Genomic DNA, 17476 nt, shown 5'->3' with positions numbered 1-17476 from the left:
TGCAGAAAACAATACCTTAATAAATTCATCTGGCCAAATGGAAAAAAAAAAAGGTGCATAATCTCATTGAAGAAAACAATGCCTTAAAAATTAAAATTGGACAGTTGGAAGATAAGGGATTCATGGGACACCAGGAATCAGTCAAGCAGAATCAAAAGAATGAAAAAATAGAAGAAAATGTGAAATACCTCATTGGAAAGATAACTGATCTAGAAAACAGATCCAGGAGAGACAATTTGAGAATCATTGGACTGCCTGAAAGCCATGACCAGAAAAGGAATCTAGACACCATATTCCACAAACTTATTAAGGAGAACTGCCCTGATATAGAATCAGAGGATAAAATCATCATTGAAAGGATCCACTGATCACCTCCTGAAAGAGACCCCAAAAGGAAAACTCCAAGGAATATTGTAACCAAATTCCAGAATTATCAGGTGAAGGAGAAAATACTCCAAGCAGCCAGAAAGAAGCAATTTAAATATCATGGAGCCACAGTCAGGATTGCTCAGGACCTGGCAGCTTCAACATGAAAAGACTGCAAGGCTTAGAATATGATATTCCAGAAGGCAAAGGAGCTTGGATTGCAGCCACGAATCTATTACCCAGCAAATATGTGCATTTTCTTTCAGGGGAAAAGATGGACATTCAATGACATTGGGGACTTTCAGTGTTTCCTGATGAAAAGGCCAGAACTGAATAGAAAATTCGATCTTAACTTACAAGACTCAAGAGAAGTTTAAAAAGGTAAACAGAGGAGAAAAAAAAAGCTACTCAATTAGGTTAAACTGTTTACATCCCTACACGGGAGGATAATACTCATAACTCTTAAAAACTGTAAATGTATTTGGGCAGAGAGAAGGACTTTACACAGAAGGTATAAATATAAATTGTCTTTGATGAGATGATACAAAGAAAATTAAGGGGTTAAAAAGAGAGTCTCTGGGGAGGAGAGGAATGGGGAAGTGGAATGGGGTGAATTACATCATATGAAGAGGTGAAAAAACCTATTACTCTAATAACTTTTTAAAAATTATTTTTCTTTATTTTTCAATATTTACAAGATTTTATTTTTTCAAACATAATGTAAATGCATGCTATGGTATTGTAAATTAAAAACAAAAATTAAATAAGTTATTGAATATGGAGCCCCATTCTGACTTCTGACTCACTCTGAACAATCCTACCTAAGTGATCTTGGGCAAATCATGTGGCCTCAATTTCCTTATCTGCAAAAATGTACTTAGTGTCCTACATGATTTCATCCAGTTCTAAATCTATGATTCTGTAGAGGTATCTATGAGATCCTATTCATCTATCATCCATTGTTTTCTAGAATTCAATAAAATCTAGTCATCAAGTATTAAGTGCTTTTGTGAGGCACTGATAGGTTTTTAGTTAAGGAAATAATGTCAGGTATAGCAGGGGTAAAGGGTAGGGAGTGGAGAACCCTGGATTTGAAGGCAGAAAATCTAGGTTTGAAACCAAACTCTGATACGTACTAGTTATATAATTATGATTAAATCATTTAAATGTCCTAAGATTGTTTCCCCATACATAAAATAGAAATAATAATACTTGAAGTATTTATCTCTGAGTCACAAGATCATGGAGGATAATAGATTAAAAATTGATAGGGAACTTAGCAATCATCTAATCTAACTCACTTATTTTTACCTAAGAGAAAAATAAGACTTAAAGAAATAAGCCAGCTTGTCCCACATCAAACACGTAGTTGCAGATCCAGGACTTGAACCTAGGTCCTTGGACTCCAAATGAAGAATGCTTTCTACTGAGCCAACAAGTCCTCATGTTTATTGTGGAGAAAACAATAGTTAAACCTTAGAGTGAAATAGATATAGTTGTGTTTTTATTATTTAATAAGTACAGCAACATACAGAGTGCCTAGCACACAGTAAGAACTTAATAAATGCTTATTTACTTGACCTAAAGATAACAATCCTGTTATGATTCTTGAAAAAAATATGAATTCCCTTTGTTTCTTTCCTCTGAGTTATTTGTATATATTAAGAAAAAATGGGGGCAGCTAGGTGGTGCAGTGGATAAAGTGCAAGCCCTGGATACAGGAGGACCTGAGTTCAAATCCGGCCTTGGAGACTTGACACTCACTAGCTGTGTGACCCTGGGCAATTCACTTAACCCTCATTGCCCTGCAAAAAAGAAAAAAAGAAAAAATAAACCAGGGGTTAGTGTAGACCTAGGAAATGTATGCCTACCTTTTTTCACTAGAAGCAAAACTTCATGAAATGGCTGCCTGACAAATTAAAATATTTGCTCAATGCATATTTCCTTTTTAAATAAATACTTATAAATGTATACCAACATGAAAAAATATTTATGAAATAGACCTTCTCTGAAAAATTTTAAAGACATTCCTTCTTCATTTTGGAATGAATATTGAAACACTTGCTGCCAATATAATGTGATGGGTGTCACCTTTGCCTGGAGAATTCATAAGGTTGGATCCAATCTTGAAGGTTATTTCACATATTCTAACAGTATGACACAAAGATTATAAATATATAATACTTAAACTTTAAGAATGTGTTGTGGATAGAACACTGGCCCTGGATTCAGGAGGACCTGAATTCAAACCCGGCCTCAGACACTTAACACTTATTAGCTGTGTGACCCTGGGCAAGTCACTTAATCCCAATTGCCTACAAAAAATAATGTATTTTCCATTTTTCTGTATAAGAAATAAAATTAATTTAAAAAGTTCTAAAACTAAGTTGAACTGATCATACACTCATATAGGAAAAGGTGTGTTTGAGGGAGGTTTATTTTTGCCATCTATGTTAAATGCTTTTCATGTTGAACAAATTTGTTTATACTTTTGAAATGTAATCATCCTTCCCCTACCTTTGATTTTATTGGACGAACATGGAGATGCTGTTTCATATCAGATTTAAACAAACAAGTTCATGCTCGCTAAGTATGCAATTAGATTGCAATCTTTCCAATTAATTGAGTCACCACTGGAGTAACAGCAATGTTGCAAATGCAAATATTGATGTGTGTGGTATTCCCTTTGGCAACTTTACATGGAAACATAATGAAACTATGATCAAAAGAGAAACAAGCATTCACCTTAAAACACAAACAAAATGTTATATCATTTAATAAAGTAAAATTAAAATCCTCAACAAACTTCCATTCTTTGAAAATCTGTTCCTATTCATTGGATAATATTTTATACAAAATCATAAACATAGTAAACATTAAGACTTTGGTCATTCTCTGTTCATCCACTCTCTTTGTATTTTTTTATGTTAAAGGAAATGCCAAGGAAGAAATTACAGGGGATATAACAACAAAGGAACAGTTTTTTTTCCTCAGATTTCCCTCCCCCCCTTTTTTTTTCTCCAAAAGCACTACACAGGCCCCTTTGTCTTAAAGTATACCTGTATACTAGACCACTGGCTCACAATACATAGGGCAAGAAAATAAGTAAAAAGGTACTTTAACACTTCTTATGTGCCAAACACTATAGTAAGCACTTTATAGATGATATATTATTTTATAATATTTGTGCATAGGTGGCACATTGGAGAGAGTATTATTGACCTGCTGTCAGGGGGACCTGAGTTCAAATTGACTTCAGACATTTACTAGCTATGTGACCCTGAACAAATCACTTAACCCCCATGTGTCTCAGTTTTCTCATCTGCACAATGTGGATAATAACAGCTCCTGTTTCATAGAGTTGTGAGTTCTGAAATGAGATAATATTTGTAAAGCACTTTGCAAACGCTAGTCTATAAAGGCAAGCTAATAAATGACTTCTCATAAGATAAGCCAAAATCATCCTGAGGATAGAAGGATGAAATGAGAGGGGGAGAAATGAGAAGATGAAAAATGGACCCCAAAACCATCTAAGGTTATTATAACATATTATTTATACTGTCAAGGACACTGATATGGTTATGTTTATACTTCATTACTATAATTCCAGATGTGCAACATGAGGAAGTGGTAATGATGCTGAAACAAAGCACAGCTGCACTATGCAGAGAAGAGGCTCATGCTGGAGGTAAGACTGTTTTAATGGCAAATATTCTTAAAGAATTTTGAAGAATAAAAGATACCAAAAGGGGAGAAAATTACATCTCATTATTATGAAAAAAATTGGCTGAGACAATATTAATAAATATAAATTTCTATTTCTACTTTCCTATATCTATAGAATGATTTAAAAAGTAATTGACATATCCATCATGTGATGCAAAGGATATCATCAGAGATATTTGACTAGAAATAAAGATGGTCTAATCACGCAGCATGATAAAGAATCAATAGATAGTCTGTGTGGTCATTAGCTTCCATGATATGTCAAGATATCTAGACGAAATCTCCCCAGTGCACTGGGTGGATTGCCTACATTAGATTTAGGAAGGGTCCTAGACAAGAGTCACTTATGATGAGCAGATATGTATGAGTTGTGATCTTCCTTTTTAGAAGGAATGCCCACATCAGTGAGCTCATGGAATTCTCTAAGTATCAAATTTAGTCATATAAGCCAACAGTGTATTGTAACGATTGGAATAATGCCATCTCAGGTGTCATGATAAATAACAGTGTTGAATTTGGCCTTGACATCTGTTACCAATTATATTAGATTTTTTAAATTTCTCATAATGGCATGAGGATGATTAGGCAGATGATGCAAAAAGTGATGAAACAAAGATAAAAATTATTTTTAATAATTAATATCACAGCAATTGTCTTCTCAATTGCCCTCCATAGGGGGGAACTATATTAATATTAATTTTAAAGAAAGTTTCAATTTTTGTTTTATTATATGTTTCATGTGTAACAACCAAGATTCTGAATTCCCTTAGACATGTTTTTGAGAACTTTCATTGTTTGATTTAATTATTAACAAAGCTATTTTAAAGTTGTGTTAAGCTCAATTTTGAAGGAAATTTTCCTAACTGATTACCAGCATCCACACATCAACCCCTGAAAAGACTTCCATTCCACGATTACACCTAGAGGACATCTGAGAAAAGACTTTCAGAGACTTTAAATGAACAGTTTTGTTTTGTTTTGTTTTGTTTTCTCTTTTCTCTTTCTGTTATAATATACACCATCTGTAACATGTATTCTCTGCAGAGGCCCTCCCTTTGCAAGACCAATGTCAAAGCGTCAGTTCATGAGGACAAAAAAAATCGCCCCTCTGGACAAAAACTTTCATCTCTCCCTTTTCTATATTGTTATTAACATATTGTTAGCATAGGTTATTATATTCTGTTATTTTTGACTGTTTCATCAAGGAAACGTACCGTTTCTTGAGGAAACAAAGCGGGGAACTGTAACGATTGGAATAATGCCACCTGCTGGAGACTTACTGTAGAAGAGTTCCACCCATGAAGTGAAGGTCTTTGAGGGCAAGACCAGGAGTCTTTTCTTTGGCGTCAGGAAGTGACGCGGCTAGTGGGAGGAGGAAGGAAGAGACTGGTGCTCGCTCTGGGGCTCTTTCCTTGGGACTCTGGTGGAGAGCGGAGCTAGAAATGTGCTCTCCCTTTAATAGATAGGAATCTAGGCCTTTCTCTCTCTTTACCAAATTCTTATTCTCCTTAATAAATGCTTAAAAGTCTAACTCTTGCTAAAGCTTATAATTTATTGGCGACCACTCATTGGATATTTTAGACAGACTAGCTAGAATTTTAGCCCTTAACAGTATGGTATTTTCTTTCTGTATATTTCCTGACATAAAGCTGCTCATGAAAGAGAAAGACTTCTAGGGACTTGGAATTTAATATTTATTTGGCTTCTTGAATTTGTTTATCGCTACTCAATCCATAAGATTTTTTGTAAACAAAAAAAAAACTCTCTTAAAGCATCTTTCTTTCAGTGCTTATTGTCTCCAAAATAAGTGATATAATAATTCCAAATACATAGTATGTGATATTATTCAGGTATGCATGAGTCAGGTCATAAATACCCCATTTTACAGAAAAGGACTAAGAAATATAGATTAATTTATTACTTAGTAGGTTAACATAGAGTGTGACTATAGTCTTGCCTCCTCCATATTAAATTTTTAAAAGCCTATCTAGTGATGAAAATCTCATCTAAGGCTTAGTACACAAGAACATAGGACAACTGGACTGAGACCCAAGAACTTATGAAATGAAATGAAATGAAACATTTTTACCTGAAGATGGATACTGTGATGGTATTTGTATTCTGGCTCAGGTAGTACCTTTTTGCTCTGTTGGTTTCTCCTTTTTCTCTGAGGAGTGAGCTTTGGCTAGTAGGAAAAGAGCAAGAGAGAGAAAAGTTATCTCAAAAAGGAATTAGATATAGTTGTATGCTTAAGATCCAAGGAATATAAAGAGAACATCTTAGCAACAGGAAATCTGTCCTTGCCAGGGCCATTTATTGGGTATATGAGCTGTATTATATGGGAAGCAATAGGAATCCCATGCCTCTGACATGATAGTTGACACCAAGGAAAGCAATGGACATTTGGACATCAGTGTCTGCTTGAGCCTGTGGCCCCATATTAAAAGAAGAACCCCAAATATCCCAGCCTCAGAGTGTTTGATTCTTTACCTGATAATTGATGCTGCTGTATGTGTTCACTGAACATCATTTTGAACAGTGGTGTACAGTCTATATAATGGCTTCACAGAGGGGGATTGAATTCTGTATTTTCTAGAATTCCATGGGCTTAAAGCCACTTCTGTATGTTCTTGTTGTCTGAGAGTGGCAGCCAGTTAGCCAGTTGGTAGATGATTTTATTATGCATTATTTTTGTTATTATAGGTTGTCTATTTGTTCACAACATCTTTGAAGAGTAAAGGGCCTATGCAACATGAAAGATATTTGTCTGCTTTTGTGGAAAATCGATTACATAATGCTAAGGTCACATGATTAGGCCTTGAGAAACAAGGTCAAGGAAGTGGCAGGATTTACCATAGATAAGCATTTGAGATCTTTTTTTTCTTTTTGTGGGGGAATGGGGGTATGGGGGTTGTGATTTGCCCAGGGCCACACAGCTAGTAAATGTCAAGTGTCTGAGGCCAGATTTGAACTCAGGTCTTCCTGAATCAAGGGCTGGTGCTTTATCCACTGAGCCACCTAGTTTCCTGAGATCTAATTTTAACTGGATAAATTTACAATAATCAATACCCTTTAGAAATTGAGTGCCTTCTGCCCTGAAGAAAGATATGGAGTTGAGGTATAGTTAATAAATTTTATTAATTGCCTACTATATGCAAGACACTGTATGAAGTATAGGGTTACAAAAAGAGGTAAACAAGATAGTTCCTGCTATCAAGGAGCTCATAGTCTAATAGGGGAAAAGGACAACAAGGAAACAAATATGTACAAGCTACACTTAGGAAAAAATTAAAGGAAACAAGATATTAGAATGAAGAGGAGTTGGGAGAGACTTTTTTTTCTTTTTCTTTTGACTGGAGTTTTTCTATTTTTATTAGATAAAAAAATACAGACAGGACACGGACAGGTCACTCTGGAGGAAAAAAAGGAAGAAAAGAACAAGGAGTCTGAGATGGGCACAGGGAACAACTTCCTTTTTTTTTTCTTTTACTTTTTTTTTTTTTTTTTGGCGAGGCAATGAGGGTTAAGTGACTTGCCCAGGATCACAAAGCTAGGGTCAAGTGTCTAAAGCCAGATTTGAAATCAGGTCCTCCTGAATACAGGGCCAGTGCTTTATCCACTGCACCACCTAGCTGCCCTGGGAGAGACTTTCTGCAGAAGATGGAATTTTTGCTGAGACTTTAAGGAAACCGAAGAAGCCAGCCAGCAGAGATGAGGAGGGAGAGCATTTCAGGCAGAGGAGTGAAGGAGCAGCCAGAGTAAATACTTGGGGCCAAGAGATAAAGTGTCTTATTCAAAGAACAGTAAGAAGCACAGTGCCACTTGATTGAAAAGTATGTGGCAAGGAGTAAGGTTCAAGAAGACTGGAGAAGTAGGAGGAGACTAGTCTACAAAGGTCTTTGAATGCCAGAAGATTTGTTTTTGTTGCTAGAGGTGATAGGGAGCCACTGGAGTTGGTGACGTTATGGCACCTAAGCTTTAGAAAAATGATTTTGGTGGCTAAATGGAATTGGAGTGGTGAGAGACTTATGACCAGTTGACCCATAAGCAAGCTATCATGATAGTCCAAGCATGAACTGATTAGGGCCTGCACCAGGGTGGTAGAAGTGTCAGAGGAAAGAAAGGGGTACTCAAGAGATGTGGAAAAGGCAAAATCAATAGGGCTTGGCAACAGATTGGATGTGGGACGTGAAAGATAATGGGGAATCCAGGATGACTCTTACTTTGCCAGCATGAGAGACCAGGAGGATGGGGTTGCTTTTGACGATAATAGGAAGTGAGTAAATAGGGAGAGAAAGATTTAGGGGAATGGCAATGAGTTCAGTTTTGGACATGTTGAGTTTAAGATGTTGACTGACAATGTCTGAAAGAAAGTTAGAGATATAAAATTGGAGTTAGGTTAGGGCAAGAAAGGTACATTTGGAAAAAAAAATTGTATAAAGATGGTAATTGAATTCAGAAGGGCTGATGGAATCTCAAAGTGACGTAGTATAGAGGCAAAAATGAAGGTCTGGAATAGAAACCTGTGGTCCACCTACAGTGAATGTGACTTTAATGAGGAGACAGCAAGGGAGACTGAGGAGTAGCATGATAGGGAGGAGAAGAATCAGAACAGAGTGGTTTTCAAAAAAACTAGAGAGAAAGGAGTATTAGGTAGAAGATGATGGACAGTATCAAAGGCTGTAGAAAAGTCAAGAAGAATGAGGATTGAGAAAAAGCCATTGCACTTGTCACCAAAGAGATTATTCGTAACTTTGAAGACAGCAGTTTCAAAGAAACTGGATTATAACGGTTTAAGAAGTTATTGAAAGAAGAGAAAGTGAAGGCCCTTATTTTGGATAGCCTTGACAAAGAGTTTGGCAGCAAAGGGAAGAAGAGTTATTGAATGATAGTTAATGGAGATAGAAGGCTTAAGTTCTTTTGGGGGGGGGTTGTTTTGTTTTTAGGATGAAGGAAATCTGGCTATATTTGTAGGCAGAAGGGGAGGAGTCAGAGAGAAAATGAAGATAAATGATAGAATGGCAGTGACAGAGGGAGCAATCCATTGAAGGAGATGGAAAAGAATGGGATTGCTTGAGCAGATAAAGGGGTTAGCCTTGGTAAGGAGTAAGGCTACCTCTTCATATGAGAAATGGTAAAGTAGGTAGTGACAGAAAGTATCTGAGTGATATGACATGAGGAAAAGGAAAAAAGAAGCTCCCAACAAATGGCTTCAATGTTGCATGTAAAATATGAGACAAGGTTCTCAGATGAGAGAGCAGGAGATTGGAAGCAATGCAGGGTTTAGGAGGGGAGAAACACTTGGATCTGCTACAATATAATTTTTTTCAGATCCAGAGCAACACCATAGCTGCTCCCATAAAATAAATCTCCCTCAGCTCTAAGCCTATGGACTACAAGACTTAGCACCTGGCAGTAGTATTCAGATATCACCAAGAATATGCCTGCTGAATTAGGTGCTTAATACATATTTGTTGATTGAGCTTTTGATTGAGGAAATCCTGGTGAAACTTTTGAATGTTTGACCTTCCTAGGATACCTTATAGAAATGTCAAAAAGCTCTCTTCAGAATCAGATTGATCCTAATGTGTGAGGGACTTCTGGGAGTACGCACTTTTTTTTTCTTTTCTCTGTTATTTAAAACAAATTAAGCAAGGGAGAGATAAAAGATTAAAAAAATTAAAAAGGATAACCATGTAAGAATCTGCATTGACTCCCATCTGCTTGTAAAATATCATGAATGCAGAGACAGGCACAAACTACCCAGGGTTCTGAACAAGTTAATTCAACTTCAAGAAGTATTTTGCCACTGCTAAGTAATTTACTTACCGGCAGAATATTACTGAACATATAAAATAAATTTCAGAGGTACAAAATGGAAAGTTAAAATTGTGATAAGCTTTTATAGTTGATACCTAGAGAGGTAGGTTATGCTGAGAATGTAATTTCTTCCATGTTTCACTAACCCAATGACTACATTCTGCAATAAAATGAAATATTAGAGCAAAAAATATTGCCAGATTTTATAGAAAGATTTTAATCCCCCAGAAAAGTCAATGACATTTCCTCTCATTTGAAACAGTAAGCCATTTACTATATCTTCATGTCTCCAGGTAAGATTGGATCTGAACCATCCCAGTGGAGAAAATAACAAGTATTTGTTGAGCACCTACTGACTGTGAACACCTGGAGGAGAAACATTGTGAAGGCCCACTGTTGTATCAATAACCCTTCACCCCAACTCTTCTTGGAGCCCAGAAACCTAACTCAGTCTGTGAGCAGAAGTACACCTGGAAGAGAAACCTGGTGGAGAGACAGATAACAACAGCACTGTTCCAAATTTTCCTTCCAACCATAGGATGGATTTACTCAGTTAAGTTTTTGCTGATTAAATTCTGCCAGTAGAGCATTCCATGCCAATCTGCCTTTCATTTTATCGGCTATCCAATCTCAGTTATGCAATCTTGCTGCCTTAAATAAAAGAAGAATGTTTGTACCTGAGGCTCACTCTAGCTTAATCTGACTATTCCCTAACCCAATCTATTATGCTTTCTCTTTAACCAAACTTTTCTAGGTCTTTGTATATTTCAAACCTGACTCTCCTATGTAGCCATTATAGGCTTTGATTGGTTCTCATGGTAACTACTCGTCTCATTCTCCCTTATTAAAAGGACAAGTAGGAGGTATGGGACACTCATTGCTCCTTACTTCCAGATCACTAGTCTAATGTAAAGAATTAATTGTTATTTGAGGTTTTTATGACCCCATCTTTTTGGCTAGAATTAAAAAACCCCAGTGTGCACACTGTCCTGGGGCTCAGGTGCAGAGCCTCTCCAAGCTACAAGGTGCTCCACTCACTGGTTGTAGCCATTGCTATGGAGCTGGCACCTCATGTCATCAACATTCGCCAATGCCTACATGGGCCTGGCAAAATTATAATGACTGGAAACCCAGTGAGGGCAGTCATATGACTGTCAGTCAGGGCTGTCAGCCAATTGGCTTGGGGCTGTGAAGAAGCCATTCTAGCTTGAAGCTGGAAGGCGAATCTCCTCCCTTCTTCTTCCCAACAGACCCCAGGCTGACCACACACAGTTCTGTTTGTTTTTTTTTTAAAGTGAGGCATTGAAAGTTAAGTGACTTGCCTAGAGTCATACAGCTAGTAAGTGTCAAGTGTCTGAGATGGGATTTGAACTCAGGTCCTCCTGAATCCAGGGCCAGTGCTTTATCCACTGCACCACCTTGCTGCTCCCCCAATCCTTCTTAATCTTAGAAACTTTTCTCTGAGATTATCAATTTTATCCTGGCCATATTTTGTTTGTATGCATAGGTGTTTTCATATTGTCTTCCTCATTAAACTGTGAGCTCCTTGAGAGGAGGGGGTATGAGGTATTCAGGGAGGACTAGCACCTCTGGTGTGAGGTGCTGAGCTCTTTTCAGGGCTTCTCATACACCTTTAGTGTCCACCTGCCTCTCGAGAATCTGTGTCTCCAATAGGCTGTAGCATGTGCAGTGGCCACATCTTATAAAACCATCTCAGTAGATGGGCTAAGCCAGGTTAAGGGTTACTTAAATACCTCAAACTCATTGGTGAATTAAAGGAATGTCTACCCCCAAACATGTAAAGACTTTTCCTGCTTGAATGGGAAGATAAGAACTATTTTTTCCAGTTTCCACGAAGGTAGCTGAAGCAAGTGATTGGGAGTGCTTGGAACTTAGTCAGACACTGAAGATGTCAGTCACTCAGTGCATCCAGTTATCCTTACTTTTGTCTTGCTATTGGACTTCAATGACTCTGGAAAAGACAGTGAAGCTGATTAATTTGTGCAACTCAGCCTCATTTAAGTCTAATTCATATACGAGTCAAGACAGTGCTCCACGGTATCATCGGTCCTCTTCAAAAACAAAGGATGAACAACAAACAATTCCCTTTCTTTTTTTTGTAGGGCAATGGGGGTTAAGTGACTTGCCCAGGGTCACACAGCTTGTAAGTGTCAAGTGTCTGAGGCCGGATTTGAACTCAGGAGCTCCTGAATCCAGAGCCAGTGCTTTATCCACTGTGCCACCTAGCTTCCCCAACAATTCCCTTTTTAAAATGTCCATCTCTTAGCACATAGTAGATGCTTGATAAATACCTGTTGACTGACATACCATACTCTCTCTCAAATGTCTACCTGTGAAATCATTGGGGTATTTTCAATCTTGACCCAAAAAAAAACAAACAAAAACCTTCTTTTGATCTTTATAGGTGAACCAACCATTGTCCATCTTTTTCCTACATTTTCCTGCTAAAGTTCTTGATAAAGTTTTCAGTTCATTATGTCTCCATTTCTTTTCTTGTTGAGTAGTAAGCTACTACTTCTCAAAGTAGCACATCCCAAAAGGGGATAGTTTTGGTTGTTATTAAGTTTTTCTTGATGTATACCTTAAATTTGCTTGTCACAACTTTCTATTATTCTATTGTGTATAGTTCTGGTCCTAGTGTCCAGTGAATAAAATCTAATTCCTCTTCTGTGTAATAGCTTTTAAAATGCTTTGAAACTAACTCTCACGTGTCCCCTGCTCACCACCAATCCCCAATATTCCTTCACCTGGGTAAAGACCCCCAGCAGTTCCATTAATAGACTTACCTGTTTTCTTTTATATACATTTATACTCTATGTGTCTTATTTTATCTTCTAACATAGTAGAAAGGAATTATATTGCCCAATTGCATGAATATGGTGTATACTGACATTTTAGTGATCTATCTCAATAGTACCATGTAACTCTCCCACTGCAGTTCTTTTATTCTTGTCAAGATTCTTTTTAAAATTTCTCTTTATGAGGGTGGAGCCCAGATGAAAGAGTAAAGGCAAGAACTTTCCTGAGCGCTCCCAAATTTTCCCCCAAACAACATTAAAATAATGTCTCAAAGCAAATTCTGAAATAGCAGAACTAACAGAAGAACAAGATGAATGATTTTCCAGCCTAACACAACTTAAAAGGTCAGCAGTATAAGTCTGTCTCACTTGAATGAAGGTGCAACAAAGTTCAGTGCTAGACTTCAGTGCATGTTTCAAGCCAGCAACAGGTTTTGGTGGGTGAATGAATCAGTGGTAGTGCTGGCTTCTGAAGTTTTTATCCCCAAAATAGTAAGGAGATGGACCAACCGATCAGGAAAAGATTACAAGGGACCATCTGATGGCACTGGCAGCAAGGTGCTATTGAATTGCCCATACATGATTCTGGGTCAATGTTCCAGGACAAGGAGGAGCCCTAGCAGAAGCAGGGACCCTGGTCACAATTCCAGGGCAAAAAAGTACTTGTGGTCACTCACAGAGCAGAGAACAGGGCAGAACATTATTGACCACAGCTCTCTTTATATCATAACACCTGAAAAGAACTAAAAACTTATAGATCCCAAGTACAAGCTCTGAAAACAGCATCACAGAAAAACCTGAAGCTTGGAACAGTGTCTACTCCACCCCAGGAGCAGATGGTAACTTTAACAGAACCATATTAGTAATTAAACAGGCTAGAAAATTAATAAACAACAATAACAAAAAAGAAATTGATGGTAGAAAGTTACTAGGGTGACAAAAAACAAATTCAGAAGGACAACAAAGTTAAAATGTCTACATGCAAATTCTCAAAGACAAATGTGAATTGGTTTAAGGCTCAAAAGAAATTCCTAGTACAGTTGAAAGGGGATTTTAAAAATCAAATAAGAGTGGTAAAGGAAAAATTTGGGAAAGAAATGAGAATAATGGAAGAAAATCATGAAAAAAGAGTCAAAGACACAAAAATACTGAAGAAAATAACACCTTAAAAAAACAGAATAGGACAAGTAGTGAAATTGGCACAAAAATCCACTGAAAAGAATTCCTTTAAAGGCAGAATTGACTAAATGGAAAAAGAGGTACAAAAATTTACTAAAGAGAATTCTTTAAAAAGACAAATTGCCTAAATTGAAAAAAAAAGGTACAAAAATTCACTAAAGAAAACAACTGTTTAAAAAGAAGAATTGGACAAATTGGGGGAAGGGGAGAGGTTCAAAGGCTCACTGAAGAAAATAAATCCTTAAAAGTTAGAATTGGGCAAGTGGAAGATAATGGCTCCATAAGTCCTCAATAAGCAATAAAACAAAATCAAAAGAATGAAACAATAGAAGAAAATGTGAAATATCTTATTGGAAAATAACTGATCTGGAAAATGGATTGAAAAGAAAAAAATTAAGAATTATTAGACTATCTGAAAGCCATGATCAAAAGGTGGGGGAAGGATTGATCATTTTTCAAGAAAGTATCAAGGAAAATTTAAATGATATCTTAAATTAGGAGGTGAAATAGAAATGAAAGAAATTATCAATCATCTTTTGAAAAAGATCCCAAAATTAAAACTTCCGGGAATACCATTATCAAATAGCCAAGATTCCACATCAAGGAGAAAATATTGGAAAGTCAGAAAGAAACAATTTAAATACCAAGGAGCCACAGTGAGGATAATACAAGTATTATCAGTTACCTTAAAGGATCAGAGATCTTGAGATATGATGTTCTGGAGAGCGAAGGAACTAGGATTACAACAAAGAATCACCTACCCAGAAAAACTGAGGATAATCCTTCAGGGGGAAAATGGGTGTTTCATAAAACTGAGGACATTTAAACATTTCTGATGAAAAGACCATAGTTGAATAGAGAATTTGACCTTCAAATATAAGACTCAAAAGAAACATAAAAAGATAAACATCAAGAAGAGAACATAAGTAATTCAATAAGGTTTAAAAATTTACATTCTTACATGGGAAGATGTAAAAACTCCTATGAACATTATCATTATTAGATTGCTGTTGTTTATTGTTCATCCTTCATTCTTGAAGAGGACCAGTGACATCAGAAAAATGATATATTGACTTGAAAGTGAATTGAGGGGCAGCTAGGTGGCACAGTGGATAGAACACCAGCCCTGGATTCAGGAGGACCTGAGTTCAAATCCGGACTCAGACACTTAACACTTACTAGCTGTGTGACCCTGAGCAAGTCATTTAACCCCAATTGCCTCACACCAAAAAACCAAAACAAAAAAAAAAAAGAAAGTGAATTGAATTAATGTGAGGTAGAGCTGTGCAAAGTCATCAGCCTCACTCTCTCCTCCAGAGTCATAAGAGTATAGTGGCAAAAAATAAGTCAAGACAACTGGTGATCGCCCAGGATGCAGGGGGCACCTTGGCCTTTTAAAGCTAAGGTCTTTTCTAGGTCTCAGTGTGAGGCAATCCCCATCCAGTGATTAAGGGATAGGTAAGAATTGAGGCAGAAGATGCCCTAGTTTGCCTTCGAAAAGAATGAATCTGGGAGGAGAAGACCCTCAGAGTTTCTGGCCAGAACAGAAAACAATTCCTATTTGTACTCACTCTGAGCCATCAAAAGCCAAACAAGGCTTGGGCTGGAACCTTTTATTGGCCAATCAGTGAAACCCAAAATTATTTGGGTTTAAAGGCAGAGTCAGGTAGCTCCATTTGAATCACAATGGGCCTTTTCAAAGCCTGTTTTTTCAGAACTATGTTTCAAGAAATCAAGAATTAAATGTTCCAGTTTTTGATAGAATAAATAGGGGACAAAATAATCTCACCACCACATCACAATGGACTTTTTCAAAGTGGAAGAAGCAGAGGAAGAGGAGAAAGAGGAAGAAGAAAGAAGAAAAGGTGGAAGAGGAGGAAGGGAAGAAGGAGGAGGAGGAGAAGGAGGAGGAGAAGGAGGAGGGGGAGGAGGAGGAAGAGGAGAAGGAGGAGGAGGAGGTGAAGGAGAAGAAGGAGAAGGAGAAGGAAAAGGAGAAGCAGGAGAAGGAGGAGGAGAAGGAGGAGAAAGAGAAAGAGGAGAAGAGGAAGAGGAAGAAGGAAAAGGAGGAGGAGGAGAAGGAGATGAAGAGGAAGAGGAAGAAGTAGGAGGAGAAGGAGAAGGAAAGGAGAAGGAGATGGAGGAGGATAAGAAGAGGAAGGAGAAGGAGAAGGAATCAGGAGAAGGAGGAGGAGGAGGAGGAGGAGCAGGAGGAGGAGGAGAAAAAGGAGAAGGAGGAGGAGGAGAAAGAAGAAGAAGCAAGAGGAGAAGGAGAAGGAGAAGGAGGAGGAGAAGGAGAAGAAGAAGCAAGAGGAGAAAGAGGAGAAGGAGGAGAAAGAGGAGGAGAGGAAGAAGAAGAAGAAGGAGAAGGAAGAGGAGAAGGAGAAGGAGGAGGAGGAGGAGGAGGAGGAAGTGGTACTCGTGGTGCTTGTTGTAGTGTTGGTGCTGGTGCTAAAGCTAGGGACCCAACCAGGCAGTTCAAATTCAGCAATGATGCTATTATTTGGTGGTGGTGGTGGAGGTGTGTTGTTGTTGCTGTTGTTCTCCTCTTCCATCTCCTCCTCCTCTTTCCCCTCCTCTTCTTTATCTAAGTCATGATTATGTCTTTGTAGATTTCTTAGCATCATAGTATCACACATTTAGATTTTGAGCCTTAGATATTATCTATTTCGACCCTCTCCCTACATTTTACAGATAAGAAAACTGAGTCCCAGAGAAGTTAAGTGACTTACCTCAGGTGGCAGAGCTGGAATTCAAACTTGTCTTAATTACAAAGTGCACTTTTCTCTCAACCTTTAAAGATTTTTTGATAGCAATGAAACAGAATCGTCTAATGCCTGCTGAACGTGACTGGGAGTAATGGATCCGTGAAGACAAAGAAGATGTGGGAAATGTTTGTAATAATACATTTCCTACACTCCTTAAATTTCCATTTATTTTGCCCTTGGACAAACTTTTTGCCATGTGTTTCTAGGGTGGAGAGTGCTTGAAATGGGAGAGAAAGGGGTGCCCATCCACACTCAATTTGGGGTTTTCCTTTGGAGGAGCTGGAACATAAGGATACCTCACCTGTGTTTCTGCAGTTGAGTAGGAAAAAACCAAACAAGAGTTGGCATTTCCTGATCTGGTATTTTTTGAGTGTATTCACAATTATAGCATATATCCATGTAGAACCTGGAGCACAATTCAGTCTTCAAACAATGTGGACCAGAAGAAGATGGTGAGTATGTACTTTTCATAGTTGTAGTGCTGTATGGTAAAAAGTGATGAGTACTTTCCCCATTGGGAAGAGTTGTGCACACACATGGACCCTGTTCATCCTCAAATATTGCCCCTGGGTTTGAGGACTGGCCATAGTGCCACCTAGAGGCCAAATGATGAATGGCATTGTGGGTAGTTAATTAATTACATAATCATCTAATGTGTTTTGTAGACTGCAGAAAGCCTAGGATTGTGACATATGCAGATGGCTACAGCTCTAGCAGCACCAATGCATAAACATTGCACAGCCACATAAATTCTACCAGTCATGGTAGTAACAAAGTTAAATATAAAAAATGCTGTAGTTT

At 37.7% G+C, this 17476-nt stretch overlaps 1 pseudogene; it reads right to left on the bottom strand.

Annotated features, from left to right (window-relative positions):
* Positions 1-15695: 15695 nt before the first annotated feature.
* Positions 15696-17146, bottom strand: LOC122748891 (annotated as a pseudogene).
* Between the last annotated feature and the right edge of the window lie 330 nt (positions 17147-17476).

This window comes from Dromiciops gliroides, chromosome 1 (genome assembly GCF_019393635.1).
Source record: "Dromiciops gliroides isolate mDroGli1 chromosome 1, mDroGli1.pri, whole genome shotgun sequence".
In the NCBI taxonomy this organism is placed as follows: domain Eukaryota; kingdom Metazoa; phylum Chordata; class Mammalia; order Microbiotheria; family Microbiotheriidae; genus Dromiciops; species Dromiciops gliroides.
This window is presented reverse-complemented; position numbering and strand designations above follow the sequence as displayed.